The sequence below is a fragment of the Stegodyphus dumicola genome, chromosome 5, assembly GCF_044657685.1.
Source record: "Stegodyphus dumicola isolate Sdum_Otavi_A_Nest chromosome 5, ASM4465768v1".
NCBI classification, from domain to species: Eukaryota; Metazoa; Arthropoda; class Arachnida; order Araneae; family Eresidae; genus Stegodyphus; species Stegodyphus dumicola.
This window is the reverse complement of record NC_140772.1, coordinates 57322710-57339432: the sequence shown is the minus strand read 5'-3', so window position 1 is coordinate 57339432 and position 16723 is coordinate 57322710. Positions and strand designations below refer to the sequence as shown.

Genomic DNA, 16723 nt, shown 5'->3' with positions numbered 1-16723 from the left:
GAGCACATTAAAACTTTTTTTGGGGGAAAATCAATAATAAAAAAGTAACAGAAAAGTTACCTCACAAAAGTCTCCATACAGTCTAAAGAAATCTGCATGTATAAGTAAATATAGTATTTTTGTCAATTAGTATTTGTAGTATATACTGCAGTATTTATGACAGCTTTCAAAAGTCTGGGCATAGAGATCACCATTTTTTTGAGGGGGGGAGTAATATCTGCATCAATGTTCCTCCATTCTTCCATGATTACTGTTTTTAATTTCGTTTTTGTTTTAGTGTTGTATCTTTACACTCTAACCTCTAATTCTCTCCAGATGTGTTCTGTTCGGTTTACATCTGGGAACTGAAGTGGTGTTTTCAAAACTTGTGGACAATTATGGATATCCAAAAGTTAAATGTAGAGGGCCATGTGCTTAGAATCGTTATCCTGATAAAAAATAGTTTTTTCAAGTATCCAAATTTTGGGAGGATAATTTTAAATTAACTTTTAAAATATTTAAATAAAGATAATGTTTCATTGTGCCATCAATAAATACTAAATTATTTAATCCTGATGCACCCTTACACAAGAAAACCTCCACCAACATACTACATTACTGTACCAATCAAGGTCTTGGGTTAAGTTCCTCAATTTTTTTTTTCTCCGTGCAATTACACACCCATCGGAATCAAAAATGTTACATTTGCTTTCATCTGCAAATAAGACATGTTTCTAATCAGCTTTAGCCATTGCCGCTTATTTAACATTGATTTTGAGAAGAAAAGCCTAAGCTTTATGTTTTTTTTGCACTTCCAAAAAATTTTCTTTGAGCAGAGCACCCATGTAATCCAGCTGATCTGAGTACTCATCAAGCAGTTTAAGTGAAACTGAAGAAAACTTTTCAGTAAATTCTGCAGAAATCTTTAAAACACTCAATGGTGGATTTTCACAGATTTTTTTAACTATAAATCTCTGATCAAGTTGAGTCCTCTATGCAAAATAACCTCTTCTTTACTTTGAATCCAATCACATACTGCACCGTAGAGTGGTATACATTTCCTAATTTAGCAATATCCCCAATTAAATTTCCATGCTTATGATGAAAAATGATCAATTTTCGAATGCTGTTCGTTGTTTCCTTACGCCTACGAGCTGTTTTTAAATATTAATTAAAATATAACGAAGTAAGCAATCAAAAATAAAGCCAAACAATTTTTGAAACATCACCAAAATGCAAAAATTTTTTTAAAAAGTGGTAGACGATAATTTTATTTATGAACTTTTATATAAATATTTCAGTATACGACAACTTTTGTGGCGTATTTTACTATGGCTCCTTATATTTTCAATTTTAGAAAAAGAAATCATGTCAGTATTAAAAATTAAAAAGTTTAGTTTTATTCAAAGTCGCATGGAGATAATCACGAAAAGCTATTGGGCTTTATATTTTAATCCAACTCCAGGCTACAACGCTCCTTCTGCAAATCCTTAAAGTATGTGAACACATTTATGAGACATTGTATCACATGGAGTACAATTCTCAGAGGTACTCTACATCATTTTACACAGTTATCATGTAAAGTCTCACACACACCCTGTCTCTCTTATCTGTCCTGTTCACTATGTCCACCTATAACACATCGCTCTGTCTCTCCTATCTGTGTCGACCTGCCTTAAACATTTTTTTTCTCTCCTTTCATTCTGTTTGTCACGCCGATACACGAGTATCGAGTTTCATTTTAATCATAAATAGAATTGAATTTGACACACACCATACGCTACAGGTTACTTTTAACTTTATGATACGTTCTTAGTTTTATTGCGAAAACTTATATTTTGTTTGTTTAATTATTGTGACAATTCATACCTACATCTTTAATTCAATGGCCACTAAAAAAATGCTCGAGGTTCGCAGTGGATTCGTACAACAGCTGTAATTGTGCTGCATGTGTGCTATGTTGCACGTAAACACATTTTCAAACTAAATAACAGTCTACATTTCAGAATTCCGATGTAAAGTTATAAAAAGAGCTGTTACTGGATATAAGAAAAATTTATGAGGATTATGAAAAATTTATGAGGATTATGAATACTGGATTATGAAAAATTTATATTTTTTGTCTAACTACTGGAACCAAACTTAAGTTGACCAACTGTAGTTTTGTAATTACTCACTGCGTAGCTGCAAAAGGCAATTTTTTAACAGATGGGGGAATACACTGCTCAATGATTTACCAAATCTGCAAACAATATTATTCCAAATTTAAGAAATATCAGCTTAAGCACGAACTACTGGAAGACTAATAACTGAAATGGCAGAAAATGTAACAACAAAACAGAGGTCTGGATTACAAGAATCTGTTGCATTAAGCATTGCTCTTGACGAAAATACTGAAGTGAAATGATCTTGTGCACCTTGCTTTGTTATGATGTAAATGTTTATTTTTTTATTTTAATACATATGTTTAAAAGATACATAATACGGTAAAATGTGTGAAATCCGGACGTCCATTATCCGGAATGATCTAAAATCTGAACCTCAAAGCCACAAACACTTTTTTTTTTAAATTCTTACGCTTGCACATTTGATTTTTTCTTCCATAATAAAACGTGTAGAGATTTCCAATTAAAAATTCTGATTCTTAATTTCCCTTATGCACTAAATAAAATAGCCCGTTATGGAAAAATAATTTGGCTCCGTAGCTGAGTATCTGTTTGGCATACATCTCAAACTAGGGCCTAATTTCTAAAATTACAAGTGCCGGAGCCCTATGGAAGACCGTCAGCAAAAGAGATAAATTAAAATTTAATAAGCGATTTTTAATAAAATTTTATTTTGAGATAAAAATTTCTACTGAAATTATTATTCAGTTACATAAAAGAAGTGCCGCAGCCTTCTTATTCAGGGCTCCGGTGCGCTCCGGCTAGAATTATGATTTATAACAAAAACTAAGAAGCACCGGAGCTGGGATCCGGTGGGTTCCGGCCCAATTTAAGCTCTGATCATAGGGGAATTTAAACATCACCAAAACGCAATCTTTATCATCACAAAAATTAAATATGCTCAATGTATAGCTGATGAAAATTCAGATAATGCTAAAAACGGGGCGAAACAGAATGAGACCATGAGGATATGAGTGGGTGGAAACAAAAAATGAGGGGAATCTTGGTGAGAGAAAACGTTCTCTTTGACCACGACTCTCTGCTGACAGAATTATAGCCATCAAGCAGATGTGTGTCAGGGGTAAAATGAGTCCTGGATCTGACTACTAAGGATGAATGTATAGTTGATGGTTACGCTTTTTGCCCCCCCCCGGTATTTGGTTACATTAGTGGATACTGTGGGAAGACGATGTATAGGACATGCTTGAGCAGTTTATTTCACTCTTATTGTACTCGCTGTCAATTAACGCACATTTAAGAACCCCCCTTTTTCCTTCCTGTGAGGATAACTAACTGTAACCATCGATAACAATACACTAGATACAATGGCATGGCGAGAAATTTACGCGTTCCTAAACAAACTCCCCCAAATTTATTGCCTTCTTAAAGGGAAAAGTTTCTGCATGTGAGTGAGGAGACTTCACTTGATCGTATCATGTTCTCATGAGTTCGTATTTCTAGGGAAATAGAGTATTGCACGGTCTGCTTATTGTTAAACTAAAATGTTAGGAATTGTAATTTTTTTCCTTTGAAATTGTGAATCAGTTTTATAAAAAGAAGTACCGGAGCTCATCTTATCTAGGGCTCCGGTGCACTCCGGCTAGAATTGTAATTTATCTTAAAAATTAAGAAGTACTGGAGCCGGGCTCCAGTGCAATTTAAGCACTGTCTCAAATCCAAACATTCACACCTTTTTTATATCCCTAATGCCGACCTGGTGAGTCATTTATTTTTTATATTTTGCTTTCATCACCATATGTTTATCAATACATGACAGCTTCAGTAATAACTCATGCAGCGATGTCTAAACTTTTTTTTATTAGGAATTGAATAACAAGAGTATGGCAACATTTTATGCTAACATTATGCTTGGAATGATTATAGATTCTTAAGTGCTCTAAGAAATGTTGACGAGGAAAAATTCAACAAAAATTTCTTTTCATATGCTAAAAAAGATTTTGGTAATGACACTCATAGGCCAGAAGATTACATTTAGTGCTTTTTTAATTAAGAATAACTGATATGGCATTCACTATAAACCCAGAAGCGGCCGGCGGCAGAGTATGTCGGCACCACACGGCAGAACTTGGAGAACACGAAATTTCTCGAATTTCGGGAAGCACCGAGCGGCAAAATTAAGGGATGAGAAGTTTCTTGTGATTTAGGGAAGGCACTGGAATCCAAAGTTTAAGCGCGGTGAAAATTTAGAAAAGGCACTTTGTAGCAGAATTTAGGACCAGTAGAGATTGCACCAGGCGTTATCTAGCGCCAGCCTTAGATAAAACCTTAAGTATATGTGGGAGTTTATTTATTCAGGACTCTGATTAGTTTTAAGCATGTGCAAGAAATAAACGTAGGTATATTAAATAACTAATATAATTCAGGTTTAATTCAGTACGCAATAGGAGCAAGATAAAATTTAGCGAAACAATTTCGCTTTCATCGCCAATCTTGTGATACACAGCCAATAATGTATAACGGATGCTATTAAGCTAGGCTAAAATTATCTTTACTAATTCTAAAGCATTTCAGCTAATGTAACACACTGCGCTGCTCCCTAATCTTCTAATTTGATCCAGCTTATTATTTTTTGCAGACTGTTATTATTACGGCAATTTTATAAAAACTAAGCTTGAACTTTCGATTATGTCGAAAAGAGTTTCCAATTCTGGGGCTGCTAAAGGATCTACAATCCATCACAAAATTATGCGAGAAATATGGCATTGGAAAGTCAACTGTATATGACATAAGAAAAAAGAAAAAGGAACTTTTTAAATTTTTTGTGGAAGCAACTTAAACTGAAAGAAAAGTTTAATAAAGTACACAAATAAATATTAAGCTCGTTTTTTTTGGAAATTTTGATACCCTTTAAATCATATATTTCCTTTATTTCATAAATTACGATTTCATATTTTTAACTGCATAATTTCTGCATGCCATCTCACCAGATTTAAATTGATGATCTAATATCCGGAAAAATCCCAAATCTGGAATCAAAGTCCCGACAAGTCCGATTTTCGCACTTTGTACTGTATATATATATAATTTAAATTTATTTCTATTGATGAAATAGTCATATTTTACGTTGTTTATTTTTATGTTAAAAAATACCTTTAAATGATGCATAATTAGGATATAATAAAACTCTAAATCTGTATTCTCCACCTCTATTCCCTAAATCTGCACATACTGCCACAGGAATCAAATCGTTTCAAATATTTCTTGCTGGGTGGCATGCTGAATTATATTGGTAGGTTGGTTTGACACACCACACCTACAAGGTTGCCAACCTCTGGTCTACCCCATTACTGGGTTGGTCTACCCCATTACAAAAGATACTCTATCATGAGTGTGGCAGTAAGTGGAAAACAGCATAGATATTTGCACTGTCGCGAAAGGGGCACAAGCAGAACATCTGAAAAAACTTGGTGAACTACAGTTTCACTGTAAATTTGATTTCTCAAAATAATTCTAATGATCACAGGTATGTTTAATTTTTATACCATTCAATATGAAACATCCTGTATATATAGATATATGCTCCTGAATATATTACACATATATATGTAATATTTTCAGGAGCAGAAATTTTGATGGTGCAGAAGTGTTGATCCGTAATGACTAGGAAATTGGAGGCAAAAGCAGATTAAATCTTCATTTTTATTTTCAGCAACATATTATGGCTACACACAAGTCGGCACATTAAATGTGCCTGTTCCAAAGGGCTTACATTTTTTATAACTTTGTAGCAAGAAAGCAGCAGCAGACAGACAGCAGTCTAGCTAAGGCAAAGCGTGGAAAGCAGGTGCATAATGTTCAGGATGAAATCTTAAGTCAAACTGAGTTAGTTTTGGTTTTTGAGTTAATTTTGGTTAGAAAGTTAATAGTGCTGTAAAATTATTATTGGCTGCTTGAGTTTTAGTTCAATTTACATCACCAGAATTACAAAAGAGTCATATGACATAGATTTTTCTCGAAATGATGCAGTGCAAATAGATGTTGCTATTTTTAGAATAGAGAAGGGAAATTAATTTACGCTGCTAATTTAACCTTTTACATATTCTTTATTTTCTTACATATATAGTATCCATAGATATTTATCACAAGCATCTCTCAAATACAGTACCACTGCCTTGTCTCCCACTAATTACGACAACACTATTACATTCCATCAGCAAGTACATTTACAGTTACAGCCATTTTGTTCAAATTTTGCAAACAAGTAAGTTAATTTTAATTTCCTTTCTGGCATCAAATTGTACCTAAACTTGTATTTAAATATCTACATTTGATTTTGTATATAAAGCTAAAGGAATATAAAATATTTACATATAAATATTTGTATTTAAGAGACTAACTTTTGATTTTGCATTTAGATCTAAAATAATGTGTTAATTAATATTTCAATGTCTACCTTTCAACTTATGTTTAAATCTAAAAGAATGTACTCCTTTGTAGATATTTCTATTGTTTTTCAACTACCTTATTTTGCAAATATTTCAATTATTTTATATTAACTTATACAGGTGTCGATAGTTTCTTACTGTTTTTACAATATTGTACTATGAGAGCGTTGAGGAATATTTCTTTAAAAGTGAAGATCTAGCTTAATTCAGTTCTTAACGAGTTCCTTAAATTAAGAAGAAAATCCTACTTGTTGTTTTATGGCAAATAATTTGGTTCAAGGAGACTTCTCATTTTTTAGTTCTGTTCATAGCAGGATTTAACTCTAGTAAAATAACTAATTTGATCCTTACTTTCAAAGAAGACAAAACACTCTCACTTAATTTGGTTATGGTTAATTGATAGTGGATTGGTTTGTTCCCCTTGACAAGTTAATCAATCTAAGGTCAGTAACAATAGCTACATTTTCAGTACTTTAAGCATTACCTTTTAATTTCACTAGTTACAACTTTTCTAGTTTAAAATAATTTCTAAACAGCTTATTAAAATGTTTTTACTACAATAGAAATCTAAATAACTTAAACTTAAAATTCTTAATCAATTTTATTCCAATAATTCATCACATTAATTAAAATTACGTCCCTCGGAAATGATATATGAAAACTTTTCTAATAATAAATTGTATGTATATACACATGTTAAGGGAGGTTAGGTTATTTATTATAACAACATAATTAAGGGTTATCTGCTTTCTGATACACACCCATATGGTAGGACGTTCTAAAAGAAATGGTCTCCTATTTACTACACTATGTAAAAAGAAACTGCAAAAAATTCCTGTACCCATTCTGCCTTTGGAACCAAACAACATATAAGCTACTAATATTTCTCCACTTGTAGAGTTCCTCACTCTTTTTGTACTAGAATGAATGATGAGGAACCTAATGAACTTGTTGATTACTTATTGCTGAGTTCAAAAAACTAAGATGTAGACTCACGAAGGGTTAACTACCCTTTATGCCACTCAAAATAAGATGAACAGTTGGCCCCTTTTTCAGGCTTACAACAAAGCTTCCACTAGGGCCAGAAACTCAAAGAAAAAAGAACTAAATCAGAACTAACTAAAAGAGACTTAATTAACGTAGTTGGCCCTTAATTTAAGCTAGCCGGCGAATATCAAAAGGCACGTAATATAGTACAAAACCTGAGATATGGACTCGTCAGGATTACGGCAATTCCAGATTTGAGATTTTTCTGGATATTAGATCCTCAGTTTAAATGTAGTAAGATGGCATGCAGAAATTATAAAATTTAAATTAAACATACGAAATTGTGATTTATGAAATAATGCACATTTATGATCTAAAGGGAATAAAAATTTAAAAAAAAAAAAAAAAAATTTACTTCTTTACTTTATTAAACATTTGTTTCAATGAAAAAAAAATTTTTTGCGCTAATACTTTCTCTTTAATAACAGACATAATTTCTTGTTCAGTTACAAAGTTCCACTGCTCAAGTCCTGTAATTGCAGAGTCAAGAATTCCAACTAACTTGTCAATCGAAATTTTTTCGTTTTCAATAACCTCTCTGTCACTTTCTTCACTATCAGTAGCGTTATTTTCTGTACTTGAACCATACTACAGATTTCGCTGTCCGTTAATTGATTGATGATTGGGGCATTGTCATCACAATGAAAAACCTCAATTTTTCATAAGTAACTAAATTAGGTATTACATAACTTCAGTCATTATGGATTTACATGAGCACTATTAAATTTTATTTATTTTTAACTATATTATATATAAAAAGCCCTATTAAAATCAAAATCTAATAAAATTTCACAGTTTAAAATATATGTAATTTATGACCCAGATTCTTAAACAATATTACGATAATTACACATTAAAAGCTACAAAACTTGTAACAACAACACTCAACAAAATATTTATCCGTCATTTTAATTTGAAGCCTTCCCGGACATTTTGGCTAGTTTATATTGATTTCCTTCTCCTTAAGCATCTTTTCTAACAATTAGAGATTTGTCTCAATATGCAAACCAATGCTCTCACTAGTTTCTGCGTGCTTTATCTCCTAACTTGTCAACCTCTCCACAATGTACCTATGAGGGTTTAATTGATGTGGTAAAAGTTAAATGGCCCAAAACCCTTGAGAGACATGAACCATATTATCGCTATGGCTGAAATTAACTACAATATCAGACAAAGGTTTAAATAAGTCTCTTATTTAAAAAGAATTTAGAACATAAAGGCATGTTCTGGTGCTAACAAAATCAATTACAGCTCAAGGTGACGTAATTAAACAAGAACAGTCAAATTCAAACTAATAATGTGGACTAGTAAACAAAGATTATACAATTTAATTTTAATTTAATCTGGCTCAATAACTCTACCATACGAGGAAAGAGAAATGGAAAATTATAGTAAAGGTAATCATTAACAATTGGGTAATTTACATAACTGCACATATCTTTGAAGAATAATTTTCTTTATGTATTCAGTTTCTTTCTTCAACATGTTTCCTTTTCATTTTAGAATTTTTTTGATTTAATTAAGCATTTCTATTATTGTAAAAAACACTAAATGCATTTAGAATGTATAGAAAAAGCAACTAATTTTATTTTAGTAATATGAACATTCAGAAGAAATATGAAATATAAAAGGCCGGTTACAGAGCTGATGTGGCAGAATTTCTAGAATTTAGTGACACACCGAACAACAAAATCTAGAAATTGCAAAACTTTTAGAATTTAGAAAGGCACTAGACAGCAGAATTTAGGATCCACAGAGATTGCATCAGGTGGGAAAATGCTTAGTCCCAGCTATGTGTAGGTTGCATTAAAAAATATTAGATGAATCTTTTAAATTGTAAGTTGTCAATTTCTTTATTAATAAAAAAAAATCCCTTTCTACAATGCCAGCCCATGTGATAAGATTAGAAGCGTTTTTGATATTTTCCATGCTTGTGTCTAGTGAAAAGTAGAGAAAATAAAGGGAAGATAAACATGTTAAGATTCTAGTATCAAAAGTAAAACATTCAAATACTATTTATCATTGTTCTTCCAGACGTTCTCCAAAAACGTTAGAAATTCACTGCAAACTTTCTGTAAAATACATCCATTACGTGTTGATACCATGGAGATATTTTTCATTTTGTCACATATTTCTCAAATCTTCTAGAATCGTGAGTCTATAAATCTTGCCTTCAAATCCTTCTAAACTTTCCAAGTTGCAGTATCTAAAATCCTAAAGAAAAAATATCCCTACCATTCCTGTAACAGCAAAAAGCCAGAAATATTTTGAGAAAAAAAAAAGGATGATGTATAAAATTAATTTTATAGAGAAAACTGATGCACATTCTGAGAATTTTGAATATTTTTAGACAATTACATGGGAAACACTCTTACTATGAAAAACAAAATAAAAACACGACATTTTTAATTATTTACATACCTAATTTTGCTTTTGCTAAGAGCTGTTTCGTAAATTGCATAATAAGTTGCCAAAATGAAACTTTATAATATGACAGCAAAAAATAAAAATGTTTTAATGTTATTTTTTAAATATAATTTGAATATATTACCATTATTTTAATGAAATTTATCAATGTTACGATGTTTTAAAAAAAGAATCGTCGAAAAATTCTTAGATCTCGGAATTAAAAAGTTTCTATAGAAACTAATCTTAAAATCGCCAAAATGTTGAAAAGTCGCCAAATTTAGAACCGTTCAATAAAAGAATTCACATCCCCAAAAGCGAAAAGTTGTTTAAGAGCTCTTTATTAGAAAAAATGAATTTCGAAGTGCTTATGTTTCACTTCTTGCTTAGAAACTCGAGTACCCCATCATTTATATAAGAAATAGAAACAAATTATAACTCATGAACCCATTCAAAAGATAACCATATATACGGCAGTGAATCGCCAAAAATATTCCTCCAAAATTCTAATTCACACTCAAAATGGCAGTCGTAAAAACAGACAGAAATTTCAGATGATTAAAATTAAAGACTTGCTGATTTTGGCCAAAATTAAGGAATTTTAAGGATCAAAAATCGATTCTAAAAAATCTAAGGACTTTTAAGGACCGTACGAACCTTGTATATATAAATATATCATAGTATACCTAGCATTAGCTCACAGCAGCATAAGATATAACCAAAGCCATGCCTAGGTAGTTTTTCACAGGGAACAAAGAGGTAAATGTACACACCTATGTACAATCAAATTATATCTGTATATATCTATATTCAGCAAGTCTAAATATATAAAATCAGATCATAACTTTTACATTTTTAATCATAAAACATTAAAAAGTACAATTTTTGATAAATGTAAATAACACTGAAATAATATAAATAAAACTGCATTTAATATAAAAGGTATAACAATGTTTATGCTTTTGGTAATTTAATATTCCTTTTTTTAACAAAATAATATCAAAAATATGTTTATTCCAAAATCTACTTGACTACTGATACTTTGCACACAGGCTTTTGAAACTTTTTTTGGGCCAAAGAGAATTTTGCATATTTTATTTACAATTTAAAATTTTTAACTTTCAGTTTTCTGAAGTTTTCACTTTAGCATTAAAAATTAGCAATGTTAAAAGTGTTCTTAATGCAATTTTCAATTCAGATACAACTGGCCTAAACTGCCTTGCTAAATTACCTTTAAAAACCCTTTTCTTGCTTTAGTGGACAGCATTATTCAAATAGTAGCAGGTTTGTAAAACTACATATTTCTAATGGAATATGTGAAGCATTTTAACTGTTCAGACATCCGGTGTTAGAATCACTATTAGTGATGGGCAACTTCGGTACATTCTTGTACCCGGTACGAGAGTAACGGGTACAGACAAGTACCTGGTACAAAATACCCGTTACTCAAGTAACCGTTACTTTGAAAAGTACCGAAAACCGATTTCAAGTACCGAGTACCCAAGTAACGACTTGGAGTACCGAAGTAACGAAATACCGGAGTAACGGTTTGCTGTACCGGAGTACCCTAGTAAAGGTTTACTGTACCAGAGTACCCTAGTAACGATTTGAAGTACCCTAGTAACGATTTGCAGTACCAAAGTACCCTAGTAACAATTTGGAGTACCGAAATACGCAGCTAAGGAACTGAAGGAACTCTTCCACGCCACCACGTGTTTGATTTTATCTGTACGGAGTAAGATTTTGAATATGAGCTACGGTGTCTGAGGAGCAGACCATTCATGGACACAAGGAGCGCATATCACCATTTCGCAAATACAACCAGATACTACTGTCCTCGTACCAAAACCGAAGTGAGCTGAACCCTCATCGATCCTCCAGTAACGAATACCGAAATACCGAGAAGAAACGCATATTTTCGTTACAATTGTAACGAATACCGAAAAGCACCCGTTTCAGTACAGAAGTAACGAATACCGAAAAGTATCCATTTCGGTACAGAAGTAATGATTACCGAAAAGTGCCCGTTTCGGTACAGAAGTAACGAATACCGAAAAGTACCCATTTCAATACAGAAGTAACGAATACTGAAAAGTACCGATTTCGGTACTGAAGTAACGGATACTTGGATGTACCGATTTTCAGTACCCGTTACAAAATACCCAGTTCGGTAGTACCGGCTCATCACTAATCACTATTGCTGTAAAATTTCAACAGCTTTTCTTTATTTTTCTGTATATCATACACCAGGGATGTCAAACTCATAGGAACACTTGGGCCAAACAAACAAGGTTTAACTTTAGGCGGGCCGAAAAAAAAAAAAAATCAATATTCATAGAAATGTAGATTTATTTTGAATAATACAATAATAAACATATATATATATTTACATAGAAAAGAACAAGAAAAATTTAATGTTTACGTCCTGATACTTGACATCTCTTCTCTGCTATTATCTTTCCTATTTCGGGAGAAATTTTGTTTGCAATGATAACTTTCAACGCTGACCCAAGGTGAGCATCATTAATACGGTTTCTAATAGGAGACTTATTACCTTTCATGACTGAAAATAACTGCTCGCACCGATAAGTGCCACCAAACATGGAAATAATTTCATATGCGAATTTTCGAACCTGGCTGGTAAATATTTGTAAAATTCAGGCACGCCCACTTCAATGAATTTTGTGCGCTGTTCTATTTTTAACCTTCCAACGCAGCTGTCTTTTCAAAAACTGTCTGCGTTGCTAAGGCATTATGAAGCAAATCTAATTGCAATTCTAAATAAAAAAAACTAACTAATAAATAACTATGAAATCCGTAACAATATGAATTAAGTAATAATTAATAATAAAGCAAAGTGCATGCACATGCATGCACCAATATATCATACAAAACTATGATTGGAAAACTGAGACCATGAGTTTGGCCGCATTCGGCTATCGGGGGATGCGTACAAGTTCTGAGTGCACGTGTCCCCCAAAAGCCGAAGGTAGCTGAACGTAAGCTACTCACACGCATTTGTAACTTAAGTAGTGTGTGTATCAGCTCGCTGTGAGTAATCTAACAACACTGAATAAATTATTGTTAATTACGTAGCAGTAAACATTTCATTTTTTTCTTCGTTGATATGTTATTTTATTATTATATATTATTATTTGCCAAAATATTGGCCGCGCCGCAAAAATATTTGTTGCGGGCCGCGAGTTTGACATCCTTGTCATACACAATCGTGTCGCAATTCCATACGATTCTGCTATAAAATGCACCTGTCTCCATCTTTTGCAGAATTTGCACTTTTTCCATTACCGTTAATGCAACGTGTTTAAGTTTTCAACATTGCAAGCATTTTTTTGTTCTCTTATTTGTGTTATCAGCCGATATATGGCATTGCAGAAAAGCCGCCGACAGGGGACGCAAGATATAAATCGAGAATCGGCAAGCGAGGGAATGTGATTAAGATTAAGAATGTTCCGTAATGATATGTATATATGCGTATATTTACTATAATAAAAGCATTTATAAAATGCAAGAGTTATCCCGATTGAACGGAAAGTGAAAGCCCAACTTACCCCTAGCCGTCCTGAGATTAATAACGGAGATTAAAGTTAACATTTGCATCATGTCAATTGTTGAACATCGTCCATAAGATTTTTACTCTAATTTTGCATTGTCATTTTTAAGTACCCTTTCTTAATGTCCAATCAAATTATGTTATACATGCACAATTCTAAATTTACTCAATCTGCATTTATTATACTTCAATACGACCACCATCTAATTCATCTGCTTGAATCTTTTAAATACAGTTTCTATTATCATCCATGTTTATTATATGATCACTGCTCTGCCTTATTCACTGACATCCTCTGTTTATTAATAGCATCTTATTTAATTAATAGCAATATGATTCTACCTTACTATTGTATATTTATATTAACTGCATTGCCGTATGTACACATTCATTCATTTTATATCACTTATTTACTTACTTTTAATTTTTATTTTACAATCATGTATTTGTTTATTTATTTTTGTTGCATTTGCTCATTTGCTCCTTCGACCCTAAAGTGTTAGAATTTGTTACAGTCTTGTTCAGTCATCTACTTTATAGTCGAGAGTTGGAATGTTCTGCAAAGATCCTATCTTAAGCATGTGCATTCTAAGTTTTGTGTTACACACAATTACAGCAGTGGGACTTTTCAGCTCAAATGCTGAACTGACAGCCCTTCTGTTGGCAAAAAGAAAGAAAAGTACAAATAGAAAAAATTTCATAAATAAATCTCCAAACAAATATGTATATAAACAAGCTACAGAAACAGTGGAAGACCACAAGGAATGAAGAATAAGTTTACAGATCTTATGCACCATCCTGATATAAAAAGAACAATAAAAGAAAACATAATACCCTGCACTCATTAAGTGATACAAAAAGTGTTACTGCATGTATACTATAAAAAAATGTAGAGATAATATACATTTATTTCTGCAATATTTAACAAAGCAAATTAATAATCATGATTTAGGTTATTTAGCTAAAAAAATACATTTTAACCATTATTAAATACATCATTCCAAAGGGAACCAGAAAAACTTAACATCTTTTGAAAAATAGGTCAAGACAAAAATTAATCCACAAAGTTTTTCTAGGTAAATTTTCATAAAAAGTGTTCCTTTATTCAAAATTCACAAAATGAAAGCTACAATCAATTTGTTTTATACACTACAAAATATTCTACCAAAAGCTATAAAAGATAGCAAATTGTTACGAGGCAAAACAACAAATTAATTAATTAATTAATTATCTATGAGGGGAAGCATTATGAGAAATTAAACACCTCTTGGCATGACATAAAATAAAATACCTCTAAAATCAGCAGTAATGCTATAATTTACGTCATCATCAAGCAATGTCATCTTAAGGTTCTTTCAAACTGCATACCTTCTTATCTGCTAATTACATCATAACCTTAGAGCCACTGTAATAATCTTACAGTGGCACTCAAAAAAAGAATAATGACTCAGCATTTTGGAGGAATATGCCAATGATGATACTGCAAACGGGCTAGTATATATCCTATCTAAAAAGAAGGGGGGTACATGTAAGAATCATTTAATTCTTGCAAATATACAATTACACAGTCAGTTACAAAATTAGAGTATAAACTTGCCTATCATAAAGAATTACACAATTAAATCATTATATTTGAAGCAATAAATGTTAATATTTAACAAACACTGAAATATGTTTTAAAAATGTAATGGACAAAGACTTCTTGTTTGGAAAATTTTAGAAATAAAGTATGTTTAATTTGTTGTCCTTTGGTTTCACTGCACTTTGATATGACTGTATATATCTAAAGCTGAAGTAAACATCATTTGTGAAATAAAACATAACTTTGTAATTTAAATATATATTAAAAATATAATGTTGATAAAATAAAATTTACTGGATTTATTGCAAAAAAACATTCAAAAATAACCCTGAAGTTATTGCTTCCAGAAAGGGAACACAATGAATAATGCAATAAGACCAAAAATTAATTAATTTCCAATAAAAAATAACTGTGTCAGTAATGTATTCCAGACTTAACACTGTAACACACACCACAGAATTACAATAATATACAAATAGCACAATTGTGCATAAAAAATAACTACTTCATCAATGTAATCCAGACTTGAAATTGTAACACACACATACCATAGAATTACAGTAATATACAAATGCCACAAAAGAAATAGTAGTTTGGGGAGATGGAGAGTTGTTAGTTTTCTGGATTTATATGATTTATTCTTTCACTGGCATTTTCAATTACATTATTGTATTCCAACATAGAACATAATAATATAATTGGAAATGCAGCAGATAAATTACAATTTAAATTTTGGTAACATAACAGTCTTAAGTCAAATTTGTAGCACATGCCTGATGTGTTTTTTAGCCATATAGGGTTTGAACTACATTAAAGCAAATAAGCTACTTTTCATGCAGAATTATTTTTTGGCAGCTTTAGTACATTGTTCACTATGTAGTTCTGAAACATTGGCTGGCATTTCATCAACACACTTAAGTTGTTCAGAAAGGGTGTTAATTATAGAACAACATTATTGCAAGTTTATATGAAAGTCCTCTGTTCATTGGAGAGATGAAATTCACAGGCAGAGGATATTTGCCTGTTAATCTCCCATCAGATGCTTTTCATACCTTTTGCTGATTTTCACAGAAATAAAAGCGAACACTCCTATTTCTTCACATCAAGAAACAAGATTTTCACATTTTTTAGAACTTTTATATCAGTAATATATATAAATATTCCATCACTTAATTTTGAAAATCATAAAACTAACTTTTTGCAGAATTTTTTTTTTTAAATTAATAGTTACTATAGCACAATTATCATAAATAGTTATTACTTTTACCATAATTTATTATAATAACAATAAAAATTACATACTAATAAATAGTCATAACATCTTATTTATCACATTTTACCATAAAAGTATTTACTGTGACCACAAAAATCCTTACTCGCCTTGATTTCGACAACAATTCATCATAGACATATATTTTGAATCATGAAAATACTTGTTTTGACATTTTAAAAAGGTCAAAACTTAAATATCTGTCATATAATAAATGTCAAAACATAATATTAAAAAACCAATTTTGTAAAAATTACAAAATCTTAATTTTTTTTTGTACATTTCCAGGTACTAATA

At 31.5% G+C, this 16723-nt stretch overlaps 1 protein-coding gene across 3 annotated transcripts in view; it reads right to left on the bottom strand.

The window, feature by feature from the left end:
* The window catches only part of LOC118192418 (uncharacterized), an 81541-nt gene that overhangs the window by 50248 nt on the left and 14570 nt on the right, over nt 1-16723 (bottom strand). The window contains exon 2 of one of the 3 annotated variants that reach the window (XM_035363408.2): nt 14866-15081. The exons of 1 other annotated variant lie outside the window; for it this stretch is intronic. The gene's annotated coding sequence lies outside the window, so the exon portion shown is untranslated. The remainder of the gene's footprint in view (nt 1-14865; nt 15082-16723) is intronic. One more of the 3 variants, XM_035363545.2, reaches the window with a different exon arrangement.